This window comes from Orcinus orca, chromosome 14 (genome assembly GCF_937001465.1).
Source record: "Orcinus orca chromosome 14, mOrcOrc1.1, whole genome shotgun sequence".
In the NCBI taxonomy this organism is placed as follows: Eukaryota; Metazoa; Chordata; class Mammalia; order Artiodactyla; family Delphinidae; genus Orcinus; species Orcinus orca.
In genome coordinates, this window is record NC_064572.1 from 30,104,918 (window position 1) to 30,124,482 (window position 19,565).

Consider the following 19,565-nt stretch of genomic DNA (forward strand, 5'->3'; position numbering starts at 1 on the left):
GGTAAAAGACCCACCTAGAGCACAAAATAGACCCAAACATTAAAGTAAGAGAGTATGGGGACTTCCCTGGTGGTCCAGTGGGTAAGACTCCATGCTTCCGATGTAGGGGGCCCGGGTTCGATCCCTGGTCGGGGAACTAGATTCCACGTGCATGCCGCAACTAAGACCCAGCGCAGCCAAAATAAATAAATAAATATTTTTTAAAAAATTAATAAAGTAAGAGTGTATGAAATGTTCATTGGTATGGTTTCAGATTCCACACTGTACTAACCTTTAGGAAACTACCACTTGTTGAATTCTGTGTCGCATCCAAGAAGAAAATCCACAAATTATCTGCAAAGGCTCTAAAACCCTCCTCTCTTTTCCAGCTAAATACTATGTGAGGCTAGATTTTCTTCAATCAGAACAACATATCACACCTCACACCTGTCAGAATGGCTATCAACAAAAAGACCACACATAACAAACACTGGCAAAGATACGGAGGGAAAAAAAAAGATATGGAGAAAAGGAATGCTTATACACGGTTGGTGAGAATGTAAATGGTGCAGCCACTATGGAAGACAGGATGGAGTTTCCTCAAAAAGCTAAAAAGAACTACCCTATGATCCAGCAATTCCATTCCTGGGTATAGACTCAGAGAAAATGAAAACACTAATTCAAAAAGATACATGCTTCCCATGTTCATAGCAGCACTATTTACAATAGCCAAGACATGGAAGCAAACTAAGTGTCTATTAACAGATAAATGAATGGAGAAGATGTGAGATAGATAGATAGATAGGTAATGGAATATTACTCAGCCATAAAGAAGAATGAAAATTTGCCACTTGCAACAACATGGATGGACCTGGAGAGTATTAGGTTAAGTGAAATAAGTCATCATTTATATATGGAATCTAGAAAACAAAACAAACGAATGCATATTAACAAGACAGAAATAGATTCACAGATACAGAGAACACTAGTGGTTACCAGTGGGGAGAGAGAGGAAGGGGCAAGATAGGGGTAGGGGATTAAGAGATACAGACTACTATGTATAAAATGACTAAGCAACAAGGATATATTGTACAGCACAGGAAATACAGCCAATATTTCTGTAACTTTAAATGGAGTAAAAATTTTGAATCACTATATTGTATACCGGAAACTAATATAATATTGTAAATCAACTTTACTTCAATAAAAAAATTTTTTTAAACGTATCACAACAGACTTAATACCAAGGCAGATATGAGGATCTAACAGTCTATTAAGACAATCATTAAAGGGACTTCTCTGCTGATCCAGTGGCTAAGACTCTGAGCTAGCAATGCAGGGGGCCCAGGTTCGATCCCTGGTCAGGGAACTAGATCCCACATGCATGCTGCAACTAAAGATCCCACACGCGGCAGCAAAGATCCCGCCTTCTGCAACGAAGACCAGGTGCAGCCAAATTAATTAATTAATTAATTTTTAAAAAGACAATCATTAAAGAGATTTGCAAAAGTGTGGAACAATGCCACTACACTGAGTACTGCTAACTTACGCATCTAATTTGAAAATAGGAGCATTTCAAAAGAAAGTTTTTCTTTGAGAAAGGATGTATTGGGCTACCACTTCACACCCACTAGGATGGCTATAATAAAAATGACAGGACTTCCCTGGTGGCACAGTGGTTAAGAATCCGCCTCCCATTGCAGGTGACACGGGTTCGAGCCCTGGTCCGGGAAGATCCCACATGCCGTGGAGCAACTAAGCCCGTGCGCCACAACTACTGAGCCTGTGCTCTAGAGCCCGAGAGCCACAACTACTGAAGCCCATGCGCCACATCTACTGAAACCCATGTGCCTAGAGCCTGTGCTCCACAACAAGAGAAGCCACCACAATGAGAAGCCTGCGCACCACAACGAAGAGTAGCCCTGCTGGCTGCAACTAGAGAAAGCCTTCGTGTAGCAACGAAGACCAAATGCAGCCAAATAAAAATAAATTAATTAATAAAAAAAAATGACAGAAAAAAAGAGATAAATAAAACAAAACAAAACAAAAAATAGTAACAAGTGCTGGCAAGGATATGGAGAAATTGGAACTCTCTTACACTGTGGTTAGGAATGTAAAACGGTGCAGTGGCAATGGAAAAAAAGCCTGGCAGTTACTTGAATTGTTAAACATAGAGTTAAGCAATTCCACTCTTTTTTTTTTTTTTTTGTATGTGGGCCTCTCACTGTTGTGACCTCTCCCGTTGCGGAGCACAGGCTCCGGACGCGCAGGCTCAGCGGCCATGGCTCACGGGCCTAGCCGCTCCGCGGCATGTGGGATCTTCCCGGACCGGGGCACGAACCCGTGTCCCCTGCATCGGCAGGCGGACTCTCAACCACTGCACCACCAGGGAAGCCCAGCAATTCCACTCTTAAGTATATATACCCAAGAGAAATAAAGATATACATCCAATATAAAAATATGTACACAAATGTTCATAGCAGCATTATTCTCAATAGACAAAAGTAGAATCTGCCCAAATACCCATCAGCTCATGAACGCATAAACAAAATATGGTAATTCCACACGATGGAATATGATTTTGCAATAAAAAGGAATAAAGTACCAGTTCATACTGCAGCCTGGATGAACCTTGAGAACACTGTGATAAATAACAGAAGCCAATCACAAAAGACCATATATTGTATGATTCCATTTATGTAAAATGTCCAGAACAGATAAATCTGTAGATAGAAAGCAGATTAGTGGTTTCCTAGGGCTGGGGGCTGGGGGTGGGAATTGAGGGGCAACAGCTAATGGAGGGCAATTTCTTTCTGCAGTCATGAAATGTTCTAAAATTAGATTGTGGTGATGGTTGCACAACTCTGTGAATATACTAAAAAATACTGAATCGTACACTTTGAATGGGTGAAGTGTACAACATAAGAATTATAATTCAAGGAGTGTCCAAGATGGTGGAGTAGGAAGACCCTGAGCTCACCTCCTCCGATGGGTTCACTAAAACTACAACTTTTTTTTTTTTTTTTTGCGGTACGCGGGCCTTTCACTGTTGTGGCCTCTCCCGTTGCGGAGCACAGGCTCCGGATGCGCAGGCTCAGTGGCCATGGCTCACGGGCCCAGCCACTCCGTGGCATGTGGGATCCTCCTGTACCGGGGCACGAACCCACGTCCCCTGCATCGGCAGGCGGACTCTCAACCACTGCGCCACCAGGGAAGCCCTAAATCTACAACTTTTTACCAGGCAACTACCTAAGAAAGAGACTGAAGACTAGCAGAAAAGATTTTCCACAACTAAAGATACAAACGAAGAACCACGATGAGATAGGAGGGATAGAGACACAGTACAGGCAAGACCCAAATCCCAGGGTAGGTGATCACAGACAAGAGGATAATCACAATTGCAGAGGTTCTCCCCAAGGAGGAAGGGGTCTGAGACCCACATCAGGGTCCTCAGACCTGGGATACTGCACTTGGAAGACAAGTCCCCAGGATGTCTGGCTTTGAAGGCCAGCAGGGTGTGGGTACTGAAGAGCCAGAGGGCAGTAGGAAACAGAGACTCTGCTCTTTTTTGTTTTTTTAATAAATTTATTTATTTTATTTATTTATTTTTGGCTGCATTGGGTCTTTGTTGCTGCGTGCAGGCTTTCTCTAGTTGCGGTGAGCAGGGGCTACTCTTCGTTGCGGTGCATGGGTTTCTCATTGTGGTGGCTTCTCTTGTTGCAGAGCACAGGCTCTAGGCATGCGGGCTTCAGAAGTTGTAGCACGTGGGCTCAGTAGTTGTGGCTCGAGGGCTCTAGAACACAGGCTTAGTAGTTGTGGCGCACAGGCTTAACTATTCTGTGAAATGTGGGACCTTCCCAGACCAGGGCTCGAACCTGTGTCCCCTGCACTGGCAGGCGGATTCTTAACCACTGCGCCACCAGGGAAGCCCAGAGACTCTGCTCTTAAAGGCACATGCAAGGGACTTCCCTGGAGGTCCAGTGGTTAAGACTCCGTGCTTCCACTGCAGGGGGCGCAGGTTCAATCCTTGGTGCCCAGTCTAAAACTAAGATCCCGTATGTGGCACAGCTAAAAAAAAAAAAAAGCACATGGAAAATCTCACCTGCTGTGGTTTCAGCCCACAGGCAGTAATGTGAAAGGAGGCTGGATCAGACCACTTGCTAATCCTGGCAACTAGGGATGTAGACACTGGCAAAAGCCATTTTTGAGTGCTCCTTCTACCTCAAGGACACTGTGCTGACAAGTGCCATTTTGGAATCCTCCCACTAGGCTATTAGTGCCAGGAGCTTACCCACCCACAAGCAGGCCAGCACCAGCCCCTGGAGCCCCAGGCCATACGGCCAGCCACACAGTGACAAATGCCCACCTACAAACAGGGCCTCAATACAAGGGCCTTGCAGCTGCTGGGCTAGGGGACAGCACCACCTACCACATTTACACAACCACTATTTTAAAAGATAGATGCACCCCTATGTTCATTGCAGCATTATTCCCAATAACACAGATATGGAAGAAACCTGAGTGTCAATCCATAGATGTATAGATAAAGAAGATGTGGTATATATACACAATTCAATATGACTCAATTACAAAAAACCAGGGTATCTTGCCATTTGCAACCTCATGGATGGATCTAGAGTGTATAATGCTAAGTAAAATGAGATAGAAAAAGAAGCATAACATCTAATTTCACTCAAATATGGAATCTAAAAAAAATTCACAAATGAACATAAACAACCAAAACAGAATCATACATACAGAGAAAAAAACGGGTGATTGGGCTTCCCTGGTGGCGCAGTGGTTGAGGGTCCGCCTGCCGACGCAGGGGACGCGGGTTCGTGCCCCGGTCCGGGAAGATCCCACATGCCGCGGAGCGGCTGGGCCCATGAGCCATGGCCGCTGAGCCTGCGTGTCCGGAGCCTGTGCTCCGCAACAGGAGAGGCCACAACAGTGAGAGGCCCGCGTACCGTAAAAAAAAAAAAAAGGCAAAAAACTGGTGATTGCCACGGGGCGGGGATTGGGGGTGGGGAGTGAGGAGAACACCTGCGGGAGATTAAAAGGTATAACTGCTAGTTATAAAATCAATAGGTCATGGGATGTAATGTACAGCACAGGGAATAGAGGAAATGTACTGTAATAACCGTGTATGGTGACAGATGGGAACTAGACTACAACTAGTGATCATTTTGCAATGTATAAAATCATTATATTATACATCTGAAACTCAATAATATTGTAAGTCGATTATACTTCAGTTAAAAACCAAAAATTCTAGGGGGACTTCCCTGGTGGTCCAGATGCTAAAGACTCCATGCTCATACGGCAAGGGGGCACAAGTTCGATGCCTGGTCAGGAACTAAGATGCCACAGGATGTGGCAACGAAATTTTTTAAAAAATTAATAAAAAATTATACCTCAATTCTGTTTTTTTTTTTTCAATCAACCTTTATAAACTTGGGGTTTTACAGGGGAAGCTTATCTGGTGGCCTAGTGTGCAGAACCCTGACCCCTGGTGGCCATGGCTAGCATAGCATCGGGGAGGCAAGGAAACCGGCGCTTGCTATCCTGGAAATGACCACAAGATGGCAGAAGAGCGCAACGTTCGCTGCACTAACCCCTGGGAAACTGCTCCCAATCTTCTGAAGCCCCACACCCAGCCAGATGCCCAAGGAACTGGGACAGGGGGCCAGGAAGAGCCAGGCTGGTGCAAAAGTGACCTTATACCGCTGTCCACAGGAATGATGCCCGAAGTGCCCCCATTAGGAGGCTAAGCTATCTTCTCTGGCTGCCACCGCAGCCCTAGGGAGGGGCCCCCCAGACCCACCAAACTCAGATAGGGCTCAGGAGGATGCAGACTTGGGCAGCAGGGACCCGCAAGTTATTGGATGCCAACTCTGACCACCACTGAACCTGACTCGCGGAGAACTTGACAGATATAAAATTTTTAGTCCCTCTAAACAGTGCTAATGGAATAAAACAAAAGACTATAAGTCCTATAAACAGACCTCAAAATATTACCTCAAGATTTTTTTCTTTAATCATACCCCAAAGATCAGACAAAAGTGAAATAACTAGCACTAGAATTTTAAATCCCCTTTTTTGCCAGATTGTCTCTCTGAACAAGTCATCCAGCAGGGCTGAAGTGACCATCAGCTGCTACAGGGCTGGGGAGCAGAGGCCACACTGGGGGCAGACCCTCTGGCAGGGACTCAGGGCGAAGGGAGTGGCTTCCTGGCAGCCTGTCTGCCTGCAGATCTACGTGCAGAAGGGAGTGTGGCTCTGCCACCAGTGTCCTGATAAGGCTACGTCTGTTGTTGCCCCAGTTCTCCAAGGGGAGATCCCACCCTTCACCACCTGCCCTTGGCCATGGAATATTTTTATCCATCCCAGTCATCAGTTAGCCTGGCAGCCCTGTCATTTGGGAGCCTGGCCACCTCTGTACTATAATTCCCCAGCAGACACTTAGACCTCAGAATGGCCCCTTCCACTCACACTTTGGTGATGCTCTGTGGCCAGAAGTCTCTTTTGCAGATTAGGGTCAGGACTTGGTGCTGTGGAGTCACAACTGGGGCAGGGCGGAGGTTGGGCCTCTGGATTTTCTACACCCACCTCTTCTCCACCATTAAATTGGGCTTGGACATCTTGGAAGTAGGAGTGTGCCTTCTCTTCTCACAGGTGAAGGACCAGTGCTGAGTGTGGGGCTGGATGGAGCCGCACAGGGTCGCTCAGGCGCAGAAGAACCTCTGGTAACACGCTTGCGCACTCCTCCCTGCCTGGGGCATGTTTGCTCGCAAAGGGGCTGCTTTTCCGGCAGGCCTGGCCTGGCAGCCAGGATGCGGCTGCTCTCCTGCCTGAAAGATGACTCCAGGGCCCCTTTGGGCCCCTTTATATGCCTGTCATGTTATTTCACTAAAATTTAACTTCCATCATGCCCCTCCGCTGACTCCTCAGGAAGAAGGAACCCAGGATGTTATTGAGGACTTACAGAGCACCCAACACTGTTGAGGTTGTTTTATTTTGGGTTTTTTGGGGCAGATTTACACTTATTTAATGAGTATCAATACATCAATATACACAGAAACCTTAATGAAAAAGAAAAAAAGGAAATAAAATCAGAAACTGGACGGACTCATTTGCTACACTGTCTTTCCCCAACACACATCACTGATAGCGAGTCTTTGGTTAAAAAATATGCCTTTTTTTCTGGCATCATTTACTCTGGACAGTAAAGGTTTTTGTGATGTTACGGGATCCCACAACATTCTTGGGAGGTAGGCATGCTTCAGTCCAGGTTACGGATGAGGAAACTGGGGCTCAGATGTGGGCTAGGAGCTTTACCCAGGCCAGAGCTCCTTCTCTGAACACATTATTTAGAGTAGTTTCCCCTGGGAGAATCCTTCTCTGTGCTTTGCCCTGCATTATATTTTTTCAAAGCACTAACCTCTACCTGGTATGCCTAAATGGATATCATACCACACTCCATGGCGTTCCATTATATTATTTGATTGTTCGTGGCCTGTGTCTCTCCTGCACCGTAAGCCCCTTGAAAATAGGGAGCTAGGTGGCTTTGATCACAGCCACACACACCTGAATCCCCACACCTAGAATGGGAAGGGCCCACCGGGGCGCTCAACAAGTTTTGTTGAATAAATTCAAGGGTGAAAGCCTAGATTCAGACCCAGATCTGCCTGATTCCAAAACAGGTGCTTTTTCCAACCCACCGTCCTGCCAAAGAAACCGAGGCTCATCGAGATTATGTATTAGTTGAAGCCAGCTAGAGGCTGAGTTCAGGATTTGAACCAGGTCCTCCAGTCCCAAGCTCTCCTGGTAGAGTCCCTAGGAGGAGGGGCTACAAAAGTGTTTGCTAACCACCTCTGTTCCTTCCTCCCACCTCCTGCCTGGAAAGTTTCAAGCAAAGGGATTTGAAGGGTTGGAAGGTACCTGTGGTGCTCCTGAGTGTGGCAGCAGAGGCCATTCGAAGTGCTCCAGCGGGATGGGAGTTACTAATCTGGCTGCCCCCTGTATAAACCCCTTCCCTCCACAGCCAAGGAGGCATATGCTTGGGCAGCTTAGACCCAAGGCAGATATCCTATTGCCAGGCCTCTAATAAGAGTCAGATGGTCCTTTGTGCTCTTCAGCTGACCCCCCACCCCCATGGGCATTCTCATCACCATGGAAACTGGGCCCCTTGGCTTCCTTCTGAAGGCATCTTTGGACAGCATCCCATCAGCCCACAAGCCCCCACTGCCTAAGCTGGCCCTGGAGAGAGACTCCAAGTGGGCTGAGGCCTCCAGGGCTTTAGGGCTGACCTGCTGACCCAGTTTCTGACCAAGATCCCCAAAAAGGAGAGAAGGCCAGGCATCGGCTCATTCGGCAGCGATGTGTGGGTGGCTGGACACTGTGCTCAAGGCTGGGAAACGGAGGACAGCGGAGCTTCTGATCCAGAACACATGGGGCCTGACGACCAAGGGATGTTCCCTCCTCTGTATCTCTCACATAACGACAGTGGTAACAAGCACTACCACACTCTGTGCCAGGTACTATGCTAAGCGCTTATGCTGCAGTGTGCTATTGGCCCATCTTACAGATGAGGAAACTGAGGCTCAGAAAGGTCACACAGCCAGCAGGTAGCAGAACTGATTGCCTTGCTCTGGAATGCTTAATGCACGTCTGTCTTGTCACCAGCACGCAAGCTCCCCAGCAAGAAGAGTGCACCAGTTTTACCTCTGTCTCCCTAGCACTGAGCATAGGGTTGGACGCGTAATGGTAAATATTTGTTCAATAAACTAATGGGTAATTATAAATTGCTCTTCTTTTCTCCCTACTCTTGACTTCTCCCCAACCTTGACTTCTCTCCAACTTGACTTCTCCCCAACCGGTTTTTTTTTTTCATTTATTTTGGCTGCACCAGGTCTTCGTTGTGGCATGCGGGATCTACGTTGCAGCACGTAGACTCTTAGTTGTGGCATGCATGTGGGATCTAGTTCCCCGACCAGGGATTGAACCCGGGCCCCCCCCCACTGGGAGCACAGAGTCTTACCCACCGGATCACCAGGGAAGTCCCTCCCCAATCATTTTTAAACATTTTTTTCTTCCAGCTTTATTGACATAGAGTTGACATACAGCACTGTATAAGTTTAGGGTGTACAGCTTAATGGTTTGATTTACCTACATCATGAAGTGATTATCACAAGTTTAGGGGACATCCATCATCTCATATAGATAAAAATTAAAGAAAGAAAAAATAACTTTTTTCTTATGCTGAGAACTGTTAGGGTTTACTCTTAACAACTTTCATATATCATATACAGCAGTGTTAATTATATTTATCATGTTGTCCATGACATCCCTTCTTCTCTGATAATTAAGCCTAGTTTCCCTCGCACCTCAAAAGGCTTTGGAATCCGTAGGCCCACTAAGGGTGGAGGTGTAGGGCCACTGCCTCCAAGATGCAGCTGAGTATAAGGGATAAGAATGCAGTCATTAGAGCCAGACTGTGTGGGTCTGAATCCTGGTTCTGCTGTTGACTACTTGGGTGACCTCTGTGAGCATCAGTTTTCTCACCTGTAAAATGGGGATAATGATGGTGGTGTGATGTTAATGAGGATGGGGTGTGAGATACCTCTCAGGCACACTTCAGGTGCTCTTGGCCTCTTCTGTTATTCATTCTACCACTGAGGTGGCAACTAGCTCTGCAGGGACCGTGACCAGCTTCGCTGCGGTGTAACCTGACAGCGCCTGGCCTCATGTCCATGCTGCACACCTCCGGCCTCTTGTCCTGGGGCTTCTCTGAGGCCACTGAAGCATGGGATGCCAAGGGCTCTGCTTGGTGTCCACTCCTGCATAACTCTGTGTGTGTGTGTGTGTGTGTGTGTGTGTGTGTGTGTGTGTGTGTGTAGCCCCTTGGGGTGGACATTGGCCAATGGGAGACAGGAGCTGGTGGATAAATTCTTCCTCCTATTCCCCCTGGTCCAACTGTCCTGAGGTGCATTTTATATGCCTTCTTGAAGGGTACCCCCACCCCGGGGATAGAGCATTCATTCAAGCGCACCTAGAGGCAGCCAGGTGGGTCACACACCTTGGCTTCAACTCTGCCTCCTCCCGTGCTTCACTCCCGTCCCTCCCACCCACCTGCCCCCTAGGGTCACTCTTCCTAACAAAGCAGTAGGCATCAGCTCTTAGCCTCAGGCTTTGCTTTCTAGGAATCCAGGCAAGACAACAGTTATCTCCCTCTAAGGGTGTTGGAGGACGGAGGGAAGAAACATGGCCCACCGAACTGAGAAGGAAGACATCTTCGGACGGAAAAATGAGGCCGGCAGCTGCATCTAACCAATGGATCCGTTTATTACAAGATAACTTACTCTCAGGGTGGGATCGGGCAGACAATGACCTGGAAGCTTTCGAGGCTGCGCTCCGCACTGCCGAGGGGCCATTCAGACAATTTTAGAGTTAGCCTAGGGTATGGGGATACCTGCTTGGAAACAGGACGTGCATTGCTAAGTCAAGATTTGTGAATGGGTAACTAGTCTCTTGGGTGCAGGGAATAGGCAGTCAAGGTCTTCATCATTGTTTGGGGACTAACAGAGCACAGAGGTCACCTGGTCCACAGGATTATTAAACAACATCTATTAACTACAAAGCCCTTGAAGTGATTTAGTGCACAGTACAGTCCGGGGTAGCGTCAGTGGAAGGACAGGAGAAACCGAACAGGCCCAAGACAGCGTCAGTTATGCTCACAGCCATACGAAGGGTTTGTGCAAAGATGAAATTTGCTCATTAATGTCAAGGGCTTGGATCAGGGTCTGGCATCAGTGGGCTAACCCTTCTCCCTCTTCCCCCACATCCAATCAGTCAGGAGGCCCTCTCACTCCATCTCCTAAACAAACCTTGACGAGGTCCACCACCTCCATCCCCACTGACACCACCTGTCCAGGCCACCCCCAGCTCCTCGCCTGGACGCTCCGCTGCCAAACCCTCCTTTACTCTGCATCCACAGTGACCTTCCTAAGGAACAAATCTAGTTGTGCCGCTCTTCTGCTTGAAACCCTGCCATTTCTCGCCATTACTCCTTAAAGAAGGCGCAAGGTCCCAACTATAATTCAGGAAGATACACGCACCCCAGTGCTCATAGCAGCGCTATTCCCCACAGCCAAGACATGGAAACAACCCAAATGTCCATCGACAGAGGGATGGATAAAGAAGATGCGGTATATGTATACAGTGGAATATTACTCAGCCATAAACAAGAATGCAGTAATGCCATTTGCAGCAACATGGAAGCCACTAGAGATTAGCATACTAAGTATGAAGTAAATCAGAGAAAATCGAACACCATGTGATATCACTTATGTGTGGAATCTAAAATATGATACAAATGGGGCTTCCCTGGTGGCGCAGTGGTTGAGAGTCCGCCTGCTGATGCAGGGGACACGGGTTCGTGCCCCGGTCCAGGAGGATCCCACATGCCGTGGAGCGGCTGGGCCCGTGAGCCATGGCCGCTGGGCCTGCGCGTCCGGAGCCTGTGCTCCGCAACAGGAGAGGCCATGGAGGTGAGAGGCCTGCGTACCGCAAAAAAAAAAAAAAAAAAAAAAAAAAAGATACAAATGAACTTATTTACAAAACAGAAACAGACTCACAGACATAGAAGACAAACTTATGGTTACCAAAGGGGAAAACAGGGGTTGGGGGGAGGGATAAATGAGGAGTATGGGATTAACAGATACACACTACTATAAATAAAATAGACAAGCAATAAGGATTTAGTGTATAGCACAGGGAACTATATTCAATACCTTGTAATGAACTATAATGGGAAGAATATGAAAAAGAATATATATATATATATATCTGAATCACTTGGCTGTACACCAGAATCTAACACAACATTATAAATCAACTATACTTCAACTAAAAAAAAAAAAAGAATGTGCAAACTTTGTAGTGTAGGGATACCCTCCAGGCTCCTCCCTGAACACGCCCACCCCACCTGGGCTCCCAGCAGGTTTCCCTTCCCTTCAGCTCTTCCCTCACTTGGTCTCTCTGCCGGAAGGGTCTCTGTGTGTCCTGTTCCCCTCTTCACCTGGCTGATATCAAGTACTGGCAGAAATAGGGAGACTTTTGTTGAACTTTTTATTGAAGAAATTTTCAAAGATGTACAAAATAGAATGACTAGTATAATGAACGATCTTCATCAATTACCGATACTCCACCCCCGACCCCTTCCTCCTCTTCAGATTATTTGGAAGGAAATCCCACATATCACGCCTATCATGTCATCTGTTACTATTGATATTCCACTATGTAACTCTATAAGAACTCTTCTTTACAAAAATAGTACCACAATACTATTATCACATCTATACAATTTAACAATAGTTCCTTAAACCATCAACTACGCCATCAGAGTTTACATTTCACCAATTAGTTTATAAAATTTTTAGGAAGACAGTTTGTTTGAATCAGGATCCAAATGAAGTCCATACATTTTGTTTGATTCATATGCCTTTAGGTTGCTTTATTTTCTTTAATTTCTTTTCTTTCTTTTTTTTTTTTTGTGGTACGCGGGCCTCTCACTGTTGTGGCCTCTCCCATTGCGGAGCACAGGCTCCGGATGCGCAGGCTCAGTGGCCATGGCTCACGGGCCCAGCCGCTCCACGGCATGTGGGATCTTCCCGGACCTGGACACGAACCCGCGTCCCCTGCATTGGCAGGCAGACTCTCAACCACTGCACCACCAGGGAAGCCCTCTTTAATTTCTTTTAATTTATGTTTCCTATCCACCTCTTATTTTTCTCTTTGCAATTTTCACTTGGATGTTATTGAAAAATTTGTGTCTTTCATCTGCAGAACTTCCCACAATCTGGATTGTGTCAGTCTTGAGGGTACCATTTTAACAACGTTCCTTTGTCCCTTGTATTTCCTTGAATTGGTGGTTAGATTATAGGCTTGACTGGGTCCAAGTTCATTTCTACTCCTCTTCCCCTCCTCCTCTTCTGCTTCTTTTTCTGGACAATTCCATTTAATAGGTGATATTTTATTCTTCCATCAGGGGATGCACAATGTCTGATGATCTCCCTTTTTGTGATACTAGCAGCCACAGATGATCAGTGCCTGGATCCTTTAACTCATTAGGGATGTAAAATGGTGATATTCAGTTCTATGATTCCTTACTTGATTGTTAGCTGGGACATTTCGCAAGATTTAATGTAAAGGATTCGCCAGTCTTTTTGGCTTTTTGAAGTCTGGATTACCCAGAAAGGGCTCAAGGGAACAATATTTCTTGGGTTCTTCCACGTTCGTAACAGTTTGGCTTTTATACTTGAAGGTCAGTTTCACTCGGTATAAAATCCTTTGTTCACATTTCCTGAAATACGTCAGTATATTGTCTTGTGACATAAATCATTGCTGTTGAAAAGTCAGATGACAACTTGTTTTTCTTTCCTTTATAAGTGATTTGCAGATGTAGAGAACAAATGTATGGACACCAAGGGAGGAAAGTGGCGAGGGGGGTGGTGGTGGTGTGATGAACTGGGGGATTGGGATTGACATGTATACATTAATATGTATGAAATGGATAACTAATAAGAACCTGATGCATAAAAAAATAAATTCAAAAAAAAAGTGATTTGTCTTTTTGCTTTTATTCTATTTTTTTTTTTTTTCCTTTAAAGCCCAACAGTTTTCCTAGACATAAGTCTCAGGGTTGACTCACCCAGGTATACAGATGCTTCTTCCAGATGAAGTTTCAGGCCATGCTCTCTGTAAGGAACATCTCCTTGAATTATAGTTTTTAGTACTTTTTCTGTTCCACTGTTTTGTTTTTCTTCAGGGTTCTTCATGGATTCCTATTACATGTATGTTCACTCTTCCTTTTCTATATTTTCTCTGTTCTATCACTCTCGAATCTTTTTATCTCGCTTTTCAAATGCCTTCTCTTCTATCTTAGTTTTCTTTGAAAATATTCTCTATTATGGTTATTCTCTCTTCTGTTCCTTTTCATTTCATCTTCATTTCTGAAATGGTTTCTTGTTCTATATAGTTATTTTCTGACTTTATCATCATTCTTTTCAAAACTTTCTTCTTTTTTCCCTAATCACCTGACTTCTGAGCTCATCCAATTTTGATTTATATAGTTTCATAATTTCTATCATTTAAAATTTTTCTCTAATTTTTTTGGAAATGTTTTCATCTCCTTTGTGGACATGTTTTCCTGGCATGCTTTTATTATTTGTAGGAATGTTATTTTGCAACTCATTCTCCTTTTTCTCATAATTTTACACAGGATTCAACCTTGATGCTTTTCTGATGCTCCTTTTTAAAGTAAAGTGAATTTTCCAGTATTTTTAGGGGACATCAGGTGAGTAAGGATAGTTTTCTAACTTCATAGGTCTTGAGCTCCTCATTCTGTTGAGTTTACAAAGTGATTGTTCTAATTACTATTGCTGCATAACAAATCACCCCAAATTTAGCGTATAAAACCACAACCATTTTATTGTGTTCACAGCTTCTGTGGCCCAGACATTCAGAGAGAATACGGTCAGGATGGCATGTCTCTACATCGTAATGCCTGGTGTCGCAGCTGGAAGACTGAGTGGAGATGACTTGAAAGTGCTGGGGCCATCTGACAGCTCATTCACTCATATGTCTGGTGCTGGATGCTGGCTGTCTGCTAGAACACCTAGCTGTGATCTCTTCATGTGGCTTGTTGGGCTTCCTCACAGCATGGTGGTTGATTTCCATGAGTGAACATTTTAAGAAAGAAGGTGGACATACATGGTATTTGGACAGTCTTGAAAGCCACATGGCCTCTACTTCCACAGTACTCTCTGTGTCAAGACAGTCACAAAGTTCCAGCCAGGTACATAGGTCCCACAATTAAAGGGACAAAAGTCAAGGCCACATTGTAAGAAGGGCATGTGGGGGACTTCCCTGGTGGTGCAGTGGTTAAGACTCCGCGCTCCCAATGCAGGGGACCTGGGTTCGATCCCTGATCAGGGAACTAGATCCCACATGCATGCCACAACTAAGGAGCCTGCATGCCACAACTAAGGAGCTCACGAGCCACAACTAAGGAGCCCACCTGCCACAACTAAGACCCAGTACAACCAAATAAATAAATAAATATTAAAAAAAGGGGGGTTTTCCTTGTGGCACAGTGGTTAAGAATCCGCCTGCCAACAGGTTCAAGCCCTGGTCCAGGAAGATCTCACATGCCATGGAGCAACTAAGCCCATGCGCCACAACTACTGAGCCCACATGCCGCAACTACTGAAGCCCGCGCTCCTAGAGCCCATGCTCTGCAACAAGAGAAGCCACTGCAATGAGAAGCCTGTGTGCACCGCAACGAAGAGCAGGCCCTGCTCGCCGCAACTAGAGAAAGCCCGCACGCAGCAATGAAGACCCAATGCAGCCAAAGATAAATTAATTTAAAAGAAAAAATAAGGCCATGTGGGATGAGGACGTAATTTTTGCAGCCATCTTCAGAAAATAAAATCTGCCTCAGTGATTTATATATATGTTTGTGTGTATGTATAATATATATGTATGTACACACACACATGACTTTGTACTTCTTGAGATGCCTTGATCCTCCATCCTCCAACCCCACGTTTGCCTGGAGCTTTTCTTTCTTTGTCCCTAGTGTGCCTGTCCTGATTAGTTTGTAGTCTACTCTCCAAGTCCCAGTGCGGGACTTTGTCATTAAAAAGAGCTCCAGTCTATTAGTTTCAGGAGTGTATAGGGGAAGCAAAAGTGAGTTTATGGGACCCAGATGGCTCTAGCACTGTTAGACCTCACTGTACAGTGGTTCCCTGGCACTTATCTACAAATTGGGTACTGCAGAAGTATTTTCTAGTTTTAGCTGCTTTTGAATTGGCCTGCCATGCTTTTGAGTAGAAGTTGGTGATTTGGGAATTTAACTGTTCTCAGGACCATCAGAAGCCCAGATGTCTTCCTTCTGCTTTCTCCTACACAGAAACCAGTATCACATGAGTCTAGTAACTACGGTTTGTCCCCACTCAATTGGTATTTTGAGCTTGTGGGTTTAATTTGTCACCCAGTTTTGTTGTAGAAATTGTCTGTGGCTCTTCTGATGTTTTTATTCTAGTTAGGTTTTTTTGGGGGGGGTGGGGGGCCATATTAGTCTGTTAGGTCTGTCATAACAAAATACCACAGGCCGGGTGGCTCAAACAACAGAAATTTATTTTCTCACAGTTTGGGAGGCTAAGTCCAAGATCAAGGTGCTGTCAGTGTTGGTTTCTGGTGAGACCTTTCTTCTCGGCTTATAGACAGCCACCTTCTCACTGTGTCCTCACATGGGCTTTCCTCTGTGAGCACGTGGAGAGAGGGAATGAGATCCCTGGTGTCTCTTCCTCTTCTAAAGACAACCATCCTGTCAGATTAGACCCCTTATGAACTCAATGACCTTTAATTATATACTTTAAGGCCCTATCTCCAAATACAGTCACTTTGGGGGTTAGAGCTTCAACATACGGATTTTGGGAGGACAGTGTTCAGTCCATAACAGGGGGAACTTGGGGAGAGGCTAGAACTACATTCTGCCATCTTCCCAGAATGAGAGAGGCTTTGGCTGTAGCCCGTACAGGCCAGTGACCCAGGAGAGGGAGTGGAGTGGAGGAGCGTGGGGAGTGCTCTGGAGGTGAAGGGAAGATGACATCCAGCACTTGACAAAGGCCTTCCGTGGCTGGGGTCCTGCCTACGTCTGCCTCTCATCAACTCCTGACGCGTGCTGCCCTCCCCAGCATGCTCCAAGGACAGCAGGCAGCTTCTCGAGTTCCTGGCTTACACCGTCCTGCTCCTGGTCCCCTTGCCTTCGCACCCACAGTTGTGACTGCCCGTAAAGCCCTTCCTCGCTTCCCTGCCGCTTCTCTCCAGTTCAGTCAAGAGCCGCTATTTATTTTATCCTTTAGCATTTACCTTGGGCGTCTCCTCTCTAGAAAATCTTCTTAGCTGTCTAGCTGGCTGCAGGGACCCACCATCTCCATGCTCCCAAGCCGTGCGTTCATGCACACACACGTACACACCACACACATGCACACGCACGCACAGTCCCATGCCACCCACAGATGCCTCCTCACTGCACGTCCCTCAATTGTGTCTTTACGAGCACCTCCACCACTAGACGGTGAGCCCCCTGAGGGCAAGGCCTGTGTCTTGTCACCTGCAGCACACTGGATCCCTGCTCTCAATTCACTCCCCTCATCACAGAATTCTCTATCTATGCCATCACCGTGACTTCATGGTGGGTAAAAGAGACCTCTGCACCTTCACACCTTTAGGTTGGGCATGGGATTTGTTCTGGCCAATGACGTTGCAGAGGCTTTGGTTTGGTGGTTTGGTTTGTCTCTTGTATTCCTGTGATCTCCCTCGAGAAGCACATGCTTCAGGATAGCCACTGGTCCATGTAGAATGTGGGGACGTGAAGAGTAGACCTGAACCCAACCCAAAGGCTGGACCCAAGCCCAGCCAACCTGTGGCCTGAAACAGAAATCCCTGCTGACCCCCGACCTACCTAGGAATGAGGAAAATAAATACTTGTCATTGGGAGCCACTGAGATTTGCAGGATGTTTGTTTTGCAGACTTATTGCAGCAATAGCTGACAAAGACAACATGCATCCTACTGTTCCCAGGCCCAGCACAATCCTGGGCCAAAAAATGTTTGTTGAATAAAGAAGCGAATCCAGGGACTTCCCTGGTGGCGCAGTGGCTGAGAATCCGCCTGCCAATGCAGGGGACACGGGTTCAAGCTCTGGTCCGGGAAGATCCCAAATGCCACAGAGCAACTAAGCCCATGTGCCACAACTACTGAAGCCCACACACCTAAAGCCCGTGCTCCACAACAAGAGACGCCACCGCAATGAGAGCCCACGCACCGTAATGAAGAGCAGCCCCCGCTCACCGCAACTAGAGAAAGCCCACGCGCAGCAACAAAGACCCAACGCAGCCAAAAATTTAAAAATCAAATTAAAAAAAAAAGACTTAAAAAATAAAATAAAAAAGAAGCAAATACATCCTTTGATCCAATACCTTTGCAGTATGCGTCAGTTCAAGTCACCGCACCTTCTGAGACCTCTGCTACCTCTTCTTTGCAAAGGGGATAATAATGGTTTCTTTGTAGGGCTGCTGTCAGGTGTCAATGAAATAATGTAGGTAAAGCTCCTGGCACTTTGTGCCCCAAAAGTGCCATTTTTCTTCCTCCCTCTTCACTCCCTGACATCTTTAAGTGAGCTCTCAGGTTACAATGATGGGGGCCCAGGAAGCTGAGTGGGGAGAGGGAAGAGCTTACTCTAGGGTCTTGGGCCTCGGGCCCTTTAACTCCAGCTGGGGAAGCCTCTTTATATTCTTCCCCTTCCCCTCTTCCTTTGCCCCCAGGATTTTTCCCTGAGTCACTGCCAACTAGCTCTTCCTGGCCCGGAGAAGGGGATTTGCCCCAGATCCTAAGAACGGCTCAACAATTCCTTGGCAGCATGCGGCTGGGCTGCCTTAGGTCAGGCAGCTTACACTTCCTCTCTCTTCTCGGAAGGTAGCCGCTATGTAAGAGGCCTGACTACTCTGAAACCACCATGCTGTGAGGGAGCCCAAGCTAGCCACGTGGGGAGAGAGAGGCCATGTTGAGAAGCACGGACGTGCCACACATGGGAGTGAAGCCTCTTGGACTTTCCAGCCCAGGCCACCCCAGTTACCAGCTAAGCACCACAGGGTGAGTGACCTCGGTTGATGCCACGTAGAGCAGAGGAGCCTTCCAGACGAATCCAGTCAACCCACAAGACCGTGAGAAATAACACTTTGGTTGTTTTGAGTCATTAAGTTTTGAGGTGGTTTGTTACACCACAGATAAGTTCATAAATAAACGAAACTCTTTCTCTATAATATGTTATATCTAATATGTATAATATATATTATTATTTGCACCAATGAACCATTTGAGAGGAAGTGGCAGAAATCATGATCCTAAGTATTTCTGTGTGTATCTCTAATGAACCAAGTATCATCTTACAGAACAGTACAGTTAGCAAACTCGAGAAATTTAATCTTGACACAATATTATTATTCATTCTGTCCCTATTCATATCGGGTCAATTATCAAAATAATGTCTTTCATAGTGATTTTTTTTTTTCGGTTCCAGAATCCAGTTCAGGATTACACATGACATTCAGTGGTTGTATTACTTGTAAGTCATTGCATAACAAGTCACCCCAAAACTTAGTGGCTTAAAGCAGCAACCTTTATCATCTCACAGTTTCTGTGGGTCAAGAATCTGGATGCGGCCTCGCTGGGCTCCTTGGCTCAAGGCTGCAGTCGAGATGTGTCAGCCAGGGCTGCAGTGATCTCAAGGTTCAACTGGGGCAGAATCTGCTTCCAGGCTCATTCAGGAATTGCTGGCAGATTCAGTGACATCAGGGCCAAAGGCCTCGGTTCCTTGAAACACGGGCCTCTCCATAGGGTAGATCACAATCTGAAAATTTGCTTCATCAGACCAAGCACGCTGAGATGAACCAGAGAGGGAATGCTAGCAAGACAGAAGTCACAGTCTTTTGTAATCTAAACACAGACTTTTGGGTTCTC

General features: G+C 46.1%; 1 protein-coding gene across 1 annotated transcript in view; it reads left to right on the top strand.

Moving 5' to 3' along the window:
• LOC101273634 (cadherin-23) overlaps window positions 1–19,565 on the top strand; it is a 198,519-nt gene that overhangs the window by 147,798 nt on the left and 31,156 nt on the right. The gene's annotated exons all lie outside the window — the stretch shown is intronic.